Source organism: Phodopus roborovskii, unplaced genomic scaffold (genome assembly GCF_943737965.1).
Source record: "Phodopus roborovskii unplaced genomic scaffold, PHOROB, whole genome shotgun sequence".
Taxonomy (NCBI): domain Eukaryota; kingdom Metazoa; phylum Chordata; class Mammalia; order Rodentia; family Cricetidae; genus Phodopus; species Phodopus roborovskii.
This window is the reverse complement of record NW_026125321.1, coordinates 109,939-122,865: the sequence shown is the minus strand read 5'-3', so window position 1 is coordinate 122,865 and position 12,927 is coordinate 109,939. Positions and strand designations below refer to the sequence as shown.

The 12,927-nt window shown below is 34.7% G+C and overlaps 1 non-coding gene across 1 annotated transcript; it reads left to right on the top strand.

The window, feature by feature from the left end:
- Positions 1-9,433: 9,433 nt before the first annotated feature.
- On the top strand, positions 9,434-9,539 carry LOC127213818 (U6 spliceosomal RNA). The gene has a single exon (XR_007833672.1). It is a non-coding gene; the product is annotated as a U6 spliceosomal RNA (small nuclear RNA).
- The last annotated feature ends 3,388 nt before the right edge of the window (positions 9,540-12,927 follow it).

Here is a 12,927-nt window from a genome sequence, read left to right as displayed (position 1 = left end):
GGCCATCTAAGGCTCTTTGTCTGGGGTTTAAAATTTGTAGATTCCTTTCATTCACATTAGCATGCCAACTGTTGTTGTCATTATGTAATTCTTGTTCAGGCATCCATATTACTGACATTTTGTGGGTAAATAGTCCATGTTATGTCTAGAGGACATTATCTAGCAAAGTTTTCCTGTCCTCCAGCTCTGATCATCTTTCCTTCCTCTTACCATGTTTGTTCCCTAAACTGTAGACACCGGTATTGCATTATAGATATATTAGTTGGAGTTGGGGACTACATGATCAATTATTTCCTGCATTTTGATGAGTTGTATATCTCTGATAATCTCCAGCTGATGTAAAAAATAAGTTCAATTGATAAAGGGGAAAGCTACAGTTACTTGTCAGTATCAGGATAAGTACATAGAATATACTTCAAAATAACATTTGTTTGTGAAAATGGCAATAGTAGATTCTCCTTTACTGGCTATGAGCTCTATATCCATGGTTAGTTGGTTAGGTTTGCAGTACCAGGTATGAGTTCCTTCATATTCAATGAACCATAAATTCAATTAGGCAGCTGTTGGTTACTCACAAGATATAAGTGCCTCTATTGTATCATTTGGGATCTCTTGCTGTTCTGGTCATTGTTGTAATGCATAAGCTTTACAGCTGTATAGGTTACTGATTGCTCCTCTTCTTTGGCAGAGTTCATAGCATCTTCTAATACTATAAGAGCCAGTCCTCAGGCAAGAGGTTTCCATATCAGTTCCAGCTCAGTTCCTCCAAGACCTCTGTGTGAAGGGCATGACCCCAGTAACAGGGTCTTACTCCAAATTATGGAAGGTAACCAAGAGGATTGACAGAAGTGCATATTATTTTGGGCGATTCATATTCTCCCAACCAACAAGTCAAGGGTAGGCTTCCCCCGTGCTTACCACTGAGGTTTTTGTTACTAAGTACATGGGTCTTGGTAGAGGGTACACTCACCCAAAGTGGTAGAACTTCATGTAAAATTGTATACATATATTATCTACATAACCATGACTATAAAATGCACATTTGCATGTGCTATGTAATGTATACATTACATATATGCACTTTGTATATGTCTACTTTAAACTTATAAAATAACATGTTTCCCTATGACTCCCCCCCTCTTTCTCTCTATTACCATTCCTTCCCACTGCAGTTAAAGTCCTCCACCATTTTCCTATGATCCCCTTTTGGGGAACCTGTCATCTAGTACCATGATCTTTAGTGTTTCTTCTCCTTCCCTGTCTTCCATAACCCCTCTAATTTCCTGCATTCTTTGGCTATTTAGAATTGTATTCTTATCTAAAGATTCACCCTTTGCCTTCCTTAAAGTGATTTTATTTTAATTAAATGTAAGATAATAGGAAAGTCAGTATTCATAGATGTTTAAACTCACATTAAAGTTAAAATATTTGAATGTTTTCCAAGTCTTTTCACTGAGAATTACTGCTTTAGCACCAGGCAGGGAACCTATTGGAAGTATGTTGTACTTTGTATCCATGCAGTACATAACAGGAAAATTCCAGCTGCTTATTTTAGCATAAATCCCGAGTACTTCCTCTTTTTCCTTTGCAATCCCAAAACATTTTTGATGAGTTAATTATCATTTCCAAGTGATGAATATCTTGGTCAATAAATGATACTGGGTAAATTGAATCACTGTGATTATCATCTAGATGTGTCTAATTAGTAATTAATATGTTTAAAATTCTAATAAGATGGAAATGGTCAAAGAGAGTAGAAATATCCTCATCTACTGCAATGATAATTTTTTTTTACTAATTTATGAATGCAAACCCAACAAAAAAGGCAGCTTGCTAAAGTAAAAATTTTATTGAAAAATTGTGAAGCACTCTTGGTGTCACACTCTCTAAACACAATGGGTAGCATTTACTGAAAGAAAAGGCAAAACACATCACCAGGAGATAAGAGTCAGGCAAGGTAAAGAGTAGTTTTTATCTGTACAATAGGAGAGGGCTTGAAATAACTCCACAGCAGTATGCATCTCTGAACATAGGAAGCCAATGCTTTCCCCTCTCCCTTCTTCTTTTCTTCACTCTGCACATTCTTTGCCCTGTCTCATTTCTGTCCTGTTCTCTTTTTCCTTCTTTGGCCTTTCTCCTTCTGAAGTTTTTGTTTATTTGTTGTTGCTATTGTGTGAAATACTCTTGCAGAGCATACTGGAGGGACCTGCTCAGTCTGAGATCATTCTTCATGCAGTATGTATCCAATCGGGCAGAGCAGAATTCCTGAGCACATAGTAATGGGACAATAAGCAGAAAAGCATATCTCTGGTTCACCTAAAAAAAAAAGTGGTCAGGTGATATGATTTGGGGCTGACTTTTCGTGTTTTCTTTTTCAATAACAACAAAAATAAATAAATAACCTTGAAATTTTAACATGTAAACGAGATGCAGTTTTCTGCTCTTAACAGCTAAAAATACCACTGCAGGATATTTTCATTGGTCTACCAACATCAGTTTTAAATTCTATCCAATCTCCTAAATGAGTACTCATATTCATTATAATTATGCACTCTGTAAACTTCTCCTTTCTTGCTATATCAATGGAATTGAAAGATAAAATTGAGGAAATGACATTATAGCACATTAAAGAAGCATCAAACGCAGAACTTCCTTAAGATATCAAAACCACCCAAACTGAACATCACTGGTTAATGAAAGAAATTGCTGCAACTGTCTCTTTAACTGAGATTATTTCATCTAAGACTCTTACAAAAGTTTCTTCAGAAGTTTACAAATAAATTAATTAGGGAGAGTGAAGCAGTAGGGTTATGTCAAGTGTGAAGCCACCTTGAACTACATACACAAAATAAAATTGGATTGCTGTCATAAAAAGAACTGATACACTAGAAATTTGAGATAAGTTTTCTATAATTCCTATATATTCAGGCAAGGTAATAACTCATTTGATTAGCTTGATAAACAATACCAGCAGACTAGGCTGTTTGATCATATAGTCTATTGAGAAGAAACGGAAAATTAAATCAGTTATGGAAGTGATGAGTAGTCAAGTACCATGACTTGGTGACTGACTTTTGTAGACGATAATCAAAGTGTCACACCTTAGCTGTCACATGGTATCTCTTAGGTTTGATTTCCTTACCTATTGAATACAAAATGGGAATGATTAATCGACCTGATTTTACTATATAACTGTGAGGATTAAGCTAAACTATGCATATAAACACCATCCCTACCTGTTTAATCAAGGGAAAATATTGAGAAGGAATTCTCATTGCAAAACGTACACACACACACACACACACACACACACACTCACACACATACTCACACACACACACACAGAGTATAAAGTTAATAAAAATCTAATCTGTAAAATAGAAAATTTCCATATTAATTAGTTTTTACTCTAAGACCTCAGTTAAGTTAGTGTTCATGGACAGCTAAAATTTTTATTTTCTTCCATTTTTCATTTTCATCTAAAGCTTTGATTCTAGCTATTTGTGTGGTGGCCACAGGGATGCACTGTGCTTCTGTCAAAAATCTCTTCACAAGCATTATCATTTGTTGATAAGACATTTATCCTAGAGCTTAAACTGAGGACTGGTCCAGGAATACAGTCACCTGAGCAAAAGAAACATCTAGAGCTGAGATAGAGAGATGGACCTCCTGAATGGAAACCTCTTCTTTGGCCAGTCTCCAAGCTGTATATCTCATCTGTAGTAGAGGTGGTATCACCCACTGCTGATGGGAGTTACAAGCCTGAAAGAGAAATTGGCTATAAAAACACAATGGGAGGTTCAACAAATTTTTTTTAGAAGGTCCTTGTTTTTGAAGAATTCCATATGACAGTAGTTTCACTTTAAATCCACATAAATGGTGAATTATGTGATATAGCTGTCCGTTGGAAAACCAGGCAGAAGATTGCTTCAGTAAATAAAAAAGGCTTTCTCTTTGCCTCAAAAACCACTGTCAACCATATTCAAAACCACTGAAATTATTTCTAATTCTATAATGTGATCTTTTCAAAACATTGATTTACAGTTTTACGTTTTTCTCCATAGAGAAAGGGAGACAAGAGATCACACTTTAGTCTCTTTACTGAGATAGTACACAGAGCTCAAGTGCTGACAAAATGTTTCAAGGCCCTTCTAAGGGTCTGCCTTTTCAGAATTCTTGTTACAGCCTGGTGTATTGAACAGGATCAGAGCACAAAACTCTTCAGCATAAAAGAGTAAATCCTAGGTTTTAGAAACATGCAAGATTATCTTTAGGACATTTCCCAAGCCTTGGAAAGAAATACATCAACTGTAGCATAAGAATAGTCTACATTTGAAGCTTTGGCAAAAAGACAGGCCAATGAAGACATATGACAGGCACGTTTTCTCCTCAAATCCAGGAGCTGTTTTGACATTTCCCTTTTTGCTATAATATAATGCGCTTTCAGCATCAGAGTGGAATCCTATCAGCATAAAGTCATTTATCACAAGACTAAATGTGTGAGCTGGCTTGCTTCACTCTGCTTCTCAGCCTGGAACTTTGGTAGATGCTGAAATGAATAATTATAATGGAGATTTGTGTCTAAAATTCTGGTCATAATCCATTTATCCAATTCCAGCTTCAGGTTACTGACACATATTCCATAAATATGTATTTTCAACCAAAGATACTCTTTAACTTAGATAGTACCTTTGTGTTGTATTTTTTTAATGAAGTTTAAGAACAGCAAAAAAAAATAAGACTTCATCTGTTAATATTAATAGTGTTAATTTTGAGGCCCTATATATGAAACATTCTACAAAATGATCTATTTAGTTCTCACTAGTACCTGCTAAAACTACATTTATTCTCATTTTAAAGGCGAAGAAACTAAATAACCATAGTTAGAATACAAACCAAGAGCTATGTAATATAGAGTTTAAAAGGAAAAATAACCTCCCCCAGGTTTTCTGTAGACTAATATAATTAGGAAAATAAAAAATGAAATACAAAGTAGAAGCATTGCACATTAAAAATGGATTAAATATACTTCCCCATTTCTCTTGCTAAAAATAGTAAAAAATCCTAGATGCTACAATTATAATAAGACATAGTTTTAAAGCTAAGGAGAGACAGATTAAAATCTTTGAGTCAAGAGTTACCATGGATTTGTATTCCCTGGCTTGTCTTTTGGCATCATAAATCCTATGAGTTGAAGAAGGCAGTTCAACGATGCTAAGTATACAGATAAAGCAAGAAAATGATAATAATCTATAGCCAAAGGACTTCAATGAGATTGATTAGTCAAACAGAAAACATTTATGTATTATCTATCCTATTTGTCTAAATAAGTTATAAAATCTTGCATACCCCCATCTCTACCCTGACTAGTATAGTCTATGATGTTTTTGCTTTCTATTGTTGCTGTTCATTATTTTGTTTTGTCAATTTGACAGTCTAGAATTACATGGGGAAGAAGTTTTAATAAGGGGTTGTCTAGATTAGGTTGGCCTTTGGGTATATCTAAGGGGGCTTGTCTTGACTGAGCTAATTACACTGGGACAAATTCCTCCACTACAGGTGGTATCATTCTCTAAGCAGAGGATTCTAACTATGTAACAATGGAGAAAGCAAGCTGAGCACTAGCTTGCATACATTAATTCATCATTAATTGACTGTTTTCTGCTCTTAATTGTGGATGCACTGTGAACAGTTCTTTCACACTCCCTGCTACTATGACTCTCCTGCCATCATGAACTGTAACTTGAAATTACAAAACAAATAAAACTTCTCTCCCTTAAATAGTTTTTGTCAGGTTTTTTTATCGCAGAAATAGGGAAGGAAACTAATTTAAAAAATTAAGCAGAAATCATATATGTCAATCAGCTCAGTGAGCTACTTGATCCCTTGGATAGGATCAAGTCTTGCCACATGATAAAATGTGGAAGATGTTAACATCACGAGCTGTATTTCCATTCCTATGAGTGGACTTTCTATTTTGGTGAGATCTATTGCAGATCTTCTTATATTGAGATGATACCATAGGAGAGCTAACGATTACACAGCAATTTCTACATATCTCAGAAACAATAACAACATTGTTTGTACCCTAATATAAAAGGAAAAGTATCAGTCTTACCAGTCTTCTCTCCAGAAAGTTACTGGTGAAGGACAAGTAATGACTAATATCTCTAACTCCCATTCAGCAGCATTAAGGAGATCCCACACTTGAATATCAGTAGAAACCAGATGGGGAATTTGCATGGTTGCATTTACCCAGCAAGAATGAAGAGCCATAACTTCCTTTAGAAACCAGAGTGGAGCCTATAGAAGATTGCTAAAATAGAAATTTAAGATTTAGAGTCTCATATCATAATGGAGTCAGAGTTCCAATAAAATCTACTTGTATTTTTAGAACATGAAATAGCTCAAACTAAATAGATTCAAGTATTGAGATATTAAAAATATTAGAATTACCTAAAAAATATTTTAAAGGCCTCATAACAAAAATGCTGTATCAGATAAGAGTGATCATGCTTGCAACTAATAGCAGATAGAAATGCATCAACAGACATGGACTTTTTGAACAAAGAATGCATAAGGGAAATACAAACTGAACATTATAACACCTCAAATAAAGTATTCAGCAGTTAAGCCTTTGTATGAAATAGACTAATGAGAAAGAAATTAATGAGCTTGAAGGAAGAAGAATAGAAATGATTCCACATGAACAACAGTGAAAAAATATACTTTAAACAAATAGCTTTCATGCATGTTGGTGTATATCAGTACTTACAAGCCTGAGGCAAGAATTCAATGAATTAGAGGGCAACCTGGGATAGTTTCAAAATCCTGTCTCTAAGCAAATGATTAACTACTACTGATAAAATTATATAATAAGTGTAACATGTAATACATAATAATTATAAAACAATCAAATAGTCTTACCATAAGAATAACAAAAGAAGAAAAGAGGAAGTAATTGAAACAATAGCTAAAATAAAGACAGGAAAACATTCCCAATTTGGTAGGACATATTAAGTTAAAGTTACAGCATCAAAGAAGTACCTATCGACTATAAATCTAAATGAGGTCAATTCTAAATATAAATGAAGACATCTTAAAAATAACAAGAAGAAAATAGCATCTTATAGGATAAAAATAGCACAAATTTGAGTAAAGAGATAATATAAATCATAGCAAAAAGAAAAAGAAATTGAAAAAGCAGCATTATATTCCATATAAAACTGTCATCTTGGAATTCCACAGGGAAAATACATGGGAGTTTAGACATTCTTAGATGAGGGTAACTAAGAGAATGCGTTGTTAGCAGACCTGGCTCAAAAGCTTAAGAAAGTTATTTAAATATAAATGACACAGTATTTCAAAATGAGACTTAAAATTCAGAAATAAGAAAAACAAATGGGAAAAATTAAATTGTTCATTAAAATATTAGTTTCTTTGTCCTCTGAATTTCTTACTTTTGAAATTTAAAGCAAAAATACAATATTGCCTGCTATAACTCTATACTTACATAAAGAGTGTTTTACAGGAAGTAATTCTGTGCTTAGCAGGTAGACAGGATGATCTAAATAGACTGTGATGATTTGTGAGTTTGTAATATAATATCTAGAGCCACTAAGATGATATACAAAATGATAAACTTAAAATCACAGACTTCAAAACATCAATGAAATAAAATATCTATGGCAGAGAATCTTAAAATGGAAAAAAAAACACTGAATGATGATACTGCCAATGAAATATAAAATTAAGCATAAGCTCTTAGCTGAGCACAACTACATTGAACACAAATAATAAGATATACAATTAGAAAAGAGATCGTCAGTTAGATTGAAAACTAAAATAAAGCGCCACTACAAATGTATGTGCTTTTGTTTTACATGAATCAAAACTGGGACAAGATAAACCAATTATACATCAATCCAATAAATGGAAGCTATGATTATATCAATATGTGATAAAATTATTTTTGGAGTAAGGAAAATTCTAGACTGAGAAGTACCATGCATAATTGTTGATAAACTGATTTGTTACTATAATCAGATCTAGTTTCCTTGATAAACCAAATACTACAGCAGTAAATTTTGTGAAATTAAAACTGATCAAACTGAAAAGAGAAATAGAAAAATATATGACTCTAGTGGGACACCTCAATAATTTTCTCTAAAAATAATTCATAAATAAAAAAGAATTAGCAAGCATGAGTTTAATACTATTCAAATTTCCTGGACAATATTCATGAACTTCACCATTTAATAAGATTAAATACACATTATCTTCTAAGCCCTACATTAGAAATACCAAGATTGGCCATATGAAAAAAGATCAAGCTTGGTAGCTTGGTAACAGGAAATGCTTCAAGAAATTAAAAAGACTTGAAATCAAATAGAATGAAATTAATAACATCAAATACAATAAACTTGAAAAACATTTACAGAAGTAAAACAGGGAAATCTTCAAACATTTGGAAAACAAACAACATTCTCTGAATAGTTCATGGTTCATAGAAGAAGTCTCAAGAACAATATAACACTATCAAACTAAGTGAAAATGGAATACAATAAATCAATATTTATGCAATACATCTAAAACTTTGCTGTTGGGAAAACTGATTGTAGCAAATATATTCAGAAAAAGAAGAGCTTTAAATAAATGATCAAAGCTCTGTTGAGAGGAATGTAGGAAAAACAACAAACTATCACCAAGTCTGTAAAGTCTGTCTTGGAAAAACAAGACAGAACCCTTCTTGGTCCTTCTCATTAAATCAGTATTACTCTGATTGTCTGATTTGTGTAAATTGAAAAATGCAAGAACAATTAGGAAGAAGATGAAGAAGAAACAGAATTAACCTGAGAACAAGAGTACAAACAGTACAAAGGTAAGAGTTTCTTTTTATTTCTCCAGAGAAACAGATAGGGGAGAGAGAAACAAATAGACAGTCACAGAAAGAGAATGAGAGAGAGACAGGACTTGCACATGTGATAGAAATGAACTCAAATTACTGTCCAGGTAATTTTTAAGGTAAGTTATCTGGAAACTTGGTGGGCTAGGAAAATCAGTACTATAAATCAAACTAACTTCAAATCAGAAACCTAAATATCACTGACTGAGAATAGGACAGAAAAGATATCCAACCACAAAAAGAGGGTGAATTATTTGTTTTGCTTTTTTCCTGCTTAAACCCACAACAGATTAGATGATGTTCACAAACACTGGAGATGACTATTTGCTTTTCGTAGTTCAATAATCCAAAGGTTAAGGTCTTCTGGAAATATTCTCACAGACACACATCAAATGTTTATCTCACTGAGCATCACTTAATCCAAACAAATATACCATCACAGTTATAAATGAATTTATGAATACATATGTAAAATATTTATTTAACAAAGCATTAGCAAACCACTCAATAGATGAAAAAAAGTACATGGTGCTCACTTTGGCAACATATACACTAAAATTATAACAATGCAGAAAAGATCAGCATTGCCTTAAGAAAGGATGGGACACAAATTCATGAAGTGTTCCAAGTTTTTTGTAATAATGAATAAAATGAATAAAACTCAAAAGAATCTTATTGAATGAGATAATCTAGACCCAGAAAATCAAATTTTACATGTTCTGTCATTGGATGCTATTAGCTCCAAATCTTCAGATGGGAGCATATATTCAGGAGTAATTTCAGGAACCAGGAAAGTAAAAAAGGGACAATTACTAAAGTGGAGAGATGTGGGAAAGCAACAGAAAAGGAAAAAAACAGGGTACAAATTAGCAGATCATTTCCCATCAAAATGGGAAAAGGTGAACTCTAACTATGGAGGGGTGAGGGACATTAATAGAGAAGAGAGGAAGGCAAAAATAGCACTAAAAATGTTTGGATGAGTCATAAGGAATTAAAATATTAACTACCTTAAATGGAAAATAAACACACACACACACACACACACACACACACACACACACACAGAGAGAGAGAGAGAGAGAGAGAGAGAGAGAGAGAGAGAGAGAGAGGGGGCAGAGAGACAGAGAAAAGGCAATGTGGACTATGTTTCCTCCAAGAGTCAAAGACCATCTATCTAAAAAAAACCTTCAACACCATGCATGAGAAACCCTCTTGAGTTGTTGGTCAGGATTGTCTAAGACAATTACATTACAGTGTATCAGTGTATTGTTGTTGCATTGGGTTGTCGCCCTTACATGGATGGTAATTTGCTAATGCAGAACCTAGAGGACACTCAGCTGGAACTGAATGCTACTTCCTGTGTGGTATAAGCTTCCAAAGTAAGAAACCAAGAATCTCACCCAGCTTTAACCACAAATACAACCATTCCTTCCACAATAACCTTAAAAGTTCAGTAGTGGCACATGATGTTTTATTTTTGGCATAATGTCTGTGCCTCATCTACTGCCATTTCAGCCAGCAATTGCTACACCATAGATGCCAGCCTATATCTCTGACTACTGCCTGGCTGCTCAGGCTGCAGCCTAGCAGGAATTCTGTTTCTATAGGTACCTACTCTGTAACTGCTGCTAACAGCTTTAAGTAAATTTCTGTTCTATTTATAAGTAAGACTCAAGATTAAAGGCTGGGGTGAAAACCTCCTAGCTCCAAAAGGCTAAACAGCAACTAGCTAAACTTCCTCCTTAATAATAACTCCCCCAAAACACATCCTTCTAATCTGCCAAAGAAAACAAGAAACCATACCACTCAAAATCACTCCCTACTATTTTGAGTGCATCTCTCTATCTCTTCCAGATGCCCTCTGATGCTTTATGATTACTTTCTGTCAACTAGTAGCTAACTCAGCCTCCTGACCTAAGTTACTTTTATTTAACTAATGTAAATGCTAATTCAGAGTTCACAGTGTGACTGAATATTTCCCAACAGGCACAAATACCTTGGCAGTAATAAACAGCTCTCAAACGCAACAAAGAGAAATTATGCCTGGTACTAGAAAAGATGCCAACTACCCAGAACTCTACACAAAGAACTTTAGTAAACTAAGAAAATTGAGAACAAGAGAAATGTTTATCCCCAGTAAAGAAAATACCAATTGGTTGTTCAATGCAAATAAGTCAGCCTTGAAAACATATATAAAAGTAACATAATAAGGACTGAACAGGTTTTGTGTTTGTGTGTGTATATACATATACAAATATTTGTGTGTTTGCACATACAGTAACAGTGAAAAAAAAAAAAAGAGAGACCATGGTTTTGAGGGAGAATGGAAAGTACGTACAGGAGACTTTGAAGGGAAGAAAAGGAAGAATGAAAGGTTGTAATTATAATATGATCTGAACAATGACAACAACAAAGAATAAAAATGAGTGAAACGGCATTTCAACAGATGAAATAAAATATAAACTTGCTAATGCCAAATATTGGACAGTATGAAGAGAATAATAGAATATGAGCATCCTTTGGTGAGAATATAAAATAGCTAAGACATTTTAGAATATATTGGCAGTTTGTAAAAACCTAAGGATAGTGGCATGATGTATAGTCCAGAAACTGAACTTATATGAACATTTATCTAAGAATAATGGAAACATATTTCTACAGAACCTGAACATGTATACATGTTAAATTTATTTGTAATAATCTCCTAACTAGGAACAACCCAAATACCTTTCATCAGATGAATAAACTGGCATGGGTTGGCTCCTTAATAAACCAAAGTACACGTTAAATGAATACAAAGAAAGGCAAAAACATCTATGCAACCAGATAATGGAAAGCAAAACTTCTTGCATGCTAGGTTAAGTGTTTAAACACTGAGAAATTGTCTCAATTTCTAACAATTATTCTTAATGATAAAAGATCAGTTACTACATTCTCCTAAATTAAAAAAAAAATAGAAATAGAAACTATCAGGGAGGAACTGGGGAAGTTACAACAAAGTCAAGGGTCCTAAGTTTGTGGTAAAGTTCTCTCTTGGGCTGCACCATCAGGATCCATGAAAAGGAGTTTATTTCATTTTGACTAAAGGTGAGGGAGTTCAAAAAGATCCATTTTGTCTTTAAATCCATAGCTTGGCACCTACAAGATGTTTTGGCCTTGGTAGTGAATGTCTCTATCTAAATAACAACAGACTTGGGCCCAGGTGCCTTTACTCTAGACCCTGAAGGCTGGATGGCAGGTGTGGCTACCAAATACCTGGAGGATTAAGGAAAGTAAGTCTCTTGCCCCTTATACAAGATATAGAAGTCTTCTGCCATTGTCTCCACTTTTAATTGGATACCTATATTGTTAAAGAATAAACTAAGGGTGCATTCAGTATTAACCAAATCTGCCCTCCTGGCACCTATCCTGTATCTCTGTCTCCCCTTTTAACCCCATTAGCTAGCTTTTCTTTGATCCACACTCCTCCTCTAAGGTACTAACTCTGGGCTTGTCAGCTGGCTCTGACTCTAGCCCCACAAAGAGAGCTTCCCACACTACCAATCTCACTGTTGTACAGATATTGAACATATCACTATGTTAAGTTGGAAATTTTTCAGTTGCCATAGGTCCCAGAAAAGCCTGAGAACATGAACTCGCTCGTGGTTTCTGTCTTTATAAACTCATATGATCTAGGGCTCGGGGCTCACTCTCTCCTCCTTTGTGTGGTACAAGTTGAGCCCCAGCCGGGTGGAATAAAAAACCTCTTGCTGTTTTGCATCAAGTGTCGATTTCTGTGGTTTGTGGAACAATCATTACACCCCGAGATTCGAGTGGGGTGATCCGACATTTGGGAGATCCAGCAGTCGCCCCACCCCACCCCCATCCATGATCTCGACCTTGGAGGTAAGAAAGGTGCCTACTCTGTCTTCTCTATCTGTTGGGTGTCCTCTGATGTCTGATTCTGGTTCACTTTTGGTTTGCCGCTGCCCAACCTTTCCTGAGAACAATTGGGCAGTGGTTGGTAGACCTGCCTAAAGGAC